Raw genomic sequence first — 3,674 nt, 5'->3', positions numbered from 1 at the left:
TGCTAAAACTGAAGCGTTAATCAGAAACATTAGCTCTGCTAAACCTAAAGTGCTAATCAGATACATTAGCTCTGCTAAACCTAAAGCGCTAATCATAAACATTAGCACCAGTATTTAGCAAAAACCAATGCTGCCACCAACACTGTATTTAGCCGCAGCCAGTGCTAAAATGATTTACACATATTATTTTCGTCTCTGTTCACCTAATCATCGCCTTAGTGTCGGATTTATTGACATCACAAAAAAGCAGCAGCTAAAAGCAGCAGCAGCTAGTTTATAAGTAGCTGCAGGTTAAAGTCCGACTTAAAGCTTTTCTCTGGTTAATGCTGCACTGACCGAAAGGTCATTAATCTAAACCAGAGCAAAATAACTCAATCACTGAACAGTTATGGACAATAACGGCTTGAAAGTTTAACATTTAGGTTTACAAATCAATTATTTTACAAAGAGAAAATCCTGCTGAAAGACACCTGCTTTTCTATTTAGACTATTTGGTTGTCATCAGAAAGCCGCCGTCGTTTTGCGTCCACGACTATTTTACTACAAAAAATATCAATAAATTATTTAAAACAAATAAAAATCACACATATATTCCGGTTTATGCCTTAACTTGATAATTTAACATTTTCCAGAGTTCTAGAAAATGAATTTCCAGACAAATGTAATGGAATAAAGAAAAACGTATTAAGTTGCTTGTTTCTAAGCTCTAACTTTATGTCGTCCTGTTGCTCCTTATGTTCATTTTATTTATTCCAGCCTGCAAAGAAAAGCACTTCATTTGCTGAGGACAAGTAATTAAGCTGGTTGAGTTTAAGCTGAGATTGCTTAGAAAATGATCTCATTAGGCTTTATTGTTAAGAATTAGAGCAGTTTATTGCACCAAACCAATAGATTGAGCCATTAAAAGCTCTTTCTTTTGTTTATAAGCTGTAAACACGTTTAATCAAAGGCAGCAGGTCCAGGAATCGGGTCGGGACTTTAGAACTGAGGGAGTTTCCATGATAAAATATTGATATTACATTTAAAAAATAAAGTGTTTCCTGTTAAAATCGAACTGATTTAGTTTCTTTTTCTGCTTTTCACACGCCTCTCTGCCTTTTCTATTCTGCCATGATCCGCTCCGGATGAGGGCGAGTGTGTGAGCTCTCCCACGCCGCAAACAGGAGAAGAAGAGCGGAGGTACGGAGGACTGACCATGCCAAAACTGGAAAGTTCTTATTTTTTTGCAACTTTAATAACGTGACTGCAAAAACACAAAATCTGACCAAATAAATTTGGTCTAGTTTCTAGTTAGTTCACTTGAAATAAGACAAAACTAATAAGTCACATTTCAGAAATACGCAGAAATTAGTTTTAAGCCAATAATTATTTACTATTTAGGAGAAAGTTGTGCTTCCGCTGGCAGATAAATTTACTTATAACAAGACATTTTGACATGTTTTAACAGAGCTTTTTGAAAAGTTACTCATACAAAGTTAGTTTTGTCTTATTTTAAGTGAACCAACAAGATTGCAGTGGAAACTAAAATTAGATCCCACATATGCAAAGCAAAAACCAACAAAGTCTCAATTTCCTTTTCTTTCTAATCTATCCATTCGACACACACAAACACACACACACACACACACACACACACACGCACACACACACTCTCTCTCTCTCTCTCTCAGCTCTCCAGGCTGTGTTTGCACTGTTTGCTTCTCCTCCACCCTGACGCTCTCCCCCCGTTTCTGTGTCTGCTAATCCCGGGATCAGGAGACGCGGCCGGGTAATGACGGAAATGATCCGCCCCCCCTGCCGGCTGCTACATCACCCCGCATCGATCCGACGGCCGGGCCGGGCCCGAGCCCGAGCCCGAGCCGCCTCCTTGTTTTCTATCGTTTTGTTTTAAAGCGACGCGGCTAACGGACTGACTAACGAGACGAGAAGAGATTAGAGAGGAAGTGAGAGGAAGAGGGCAGGTGAGATGCGCTGAGAAACTGAGGTGGAACATCTTTAATCCTCCCAACTGGAGTTGGACGCTTGACCTGGGCGCACAGATTTCACTGGGCGACTGAATGTCCCGGAAGTTATTGCGACAAACGATAATATCGTCGTTTTGAGACCGTTGTTGACTGAAATCATAAAAACTGTGTCAAATACAAAGTTCTCTWGAGACGTCACKTCAGTGAACTTTGCAACCGACAGCCATCTTGGYAGGCGGTTGCTATGACAACAATAAACAGCCACAAGCTTAGAACTGKCTCCAATATATGAACAATACGAGAACATTGCAACCATTAGTGACAATCTGAGTCMTCCACCCAACTCCAKGCAGCACYAAGATAAACATCAGTGACATTTACTGCCAAAATCAGCTTAGCTAACGAAGCTCAGACTAGTGGGAACCGTTGTGTGAATAACAAACATTTAACTGGACCTGGAAAACAATTTAAATATACAGAACACAAATAAAAATGAATTATGAATCTGTAAACAGCTTCGACCTTCAAAATGATTAATCATTTAAGCTCAGACTRGAAAACCGGGCAAAATTAAACGTTAGGATTTTTCTGAAGAGAAAAATAAAGTGTAAACTTTCCAATGTGTCAAAACGTCCGCAGCCTTTTCTTTTTTTGGTTTTAATTAAATTAAAAACGGCAGGATTAATCTCTTTACACGGCCAAAACGAACAAGAATGCGACTGGAAATGATCATTTTAACTTATCRTGCAATTAATTGGGTTATTATTATCATCTATTAAATGCTCGACTCTACTCAGTTCAGCTCTAAAGCAGCTTTAAAAGGGAGATTTTAAAAATAAAAAACCCCCAAACAAATAAAAAAAACAAACAACTGGGTTTGTAGCTTTGTAAATAATGTTTGAGTTATTTAAAAAATAAACTGAAACAGTTTTTAATACCTTGTGGAACCAGCAGGATTTTATAGCAGTAAAAATTGACCTCGCTGTTGATTTATTACATTGTTTTCATTCACATCTTAATTACACACTTTGGATTAATAGAAATGGGTAAAATTGAGAAAAATAAAAACAAAAAATGTGGGAAAAAAAATGTAATTTTGAAAATAAAGCGGAGTTTCTGAATCTGTTATGTAGCAGAGATGAGCAGTTAGCTTAGCAGTGACGTTCCTTAGAAACACGTTTGCAGAATCTCCGTGTTTTTCTGCGACCGCAAAGTCTCTAATTGACCTTGGCTAATACATTTCCTGCAGCCCTTTTCCCATTTTGGTTCCATCTATAAATGTATGCAGGTTGCAGTAGCAGAGCCGGAGGACAAGCAGTATGTCTACTGTGCTTGAATCATCCACTGTAAGCTTTATTCAGCCGGATCGCTGAGGTCAGAAACCGGAACAGGAGAGAACCAGGTATAAACATATGGTGCAACATTTAAAGGACATCTCCGTTAAATTAATACAGATACAATCTGAATGGCTTTGGCTTTATAGACTCCTATATTTAACTGAAGAAAGTCTGGAAATAATGTGAAAAAATGTTTCCGCTGCCGTTTCGAAAAACAAATTTAACCTGGTGCCAAAACTTCTCATCAAAAAAAGGTGAGTTTTCTAAACTCAGGTGTTTCCATCCATCCATCCATCCATCCATCCATCCATCCATCCATCCATCCATCCATCCATCCATCCATCCATCCATCCATCCATCCATCCATCCATCC

At 38.5% G+C, this 3,674-nt stretch overlaps 1 protein-coding gene across 2 annotated transcripts in view; it reads right to left on the bottom strand.

The window, feature by feature from the left end:
• The window catches only part of tmeff2a (transmembrane protein with EGF-like and two follistatin-like domains 2a), an 80,961-nt gene that overhangs the window by 27,925 nt on the left and 49,362 nt on the right, over positions 1–3,674 (bottom strand). The window lies entirely within an intron of this gene.

The sequence above is a fragment of the Poecilia reticulata genome, linkage group LG2 (assembly GCF_000633615.1).
Source record: "Poecilia reticulata strain Guanapo linkage group LG2, Guppy_female_1.0+MT, whole genome shotgun sequence".
Taxonomy (NCBI): Eukaryota; Metazoa; Chordata; class Actinopteri; order Cyprinodontiformes; family Poeciliidae; genus Poecilia; species Poecilia reticulata.
Note: the sequence above shows the minus strand (reverse complement) of the source record. Positions and strands in the feature narration are given on the sequence as shown.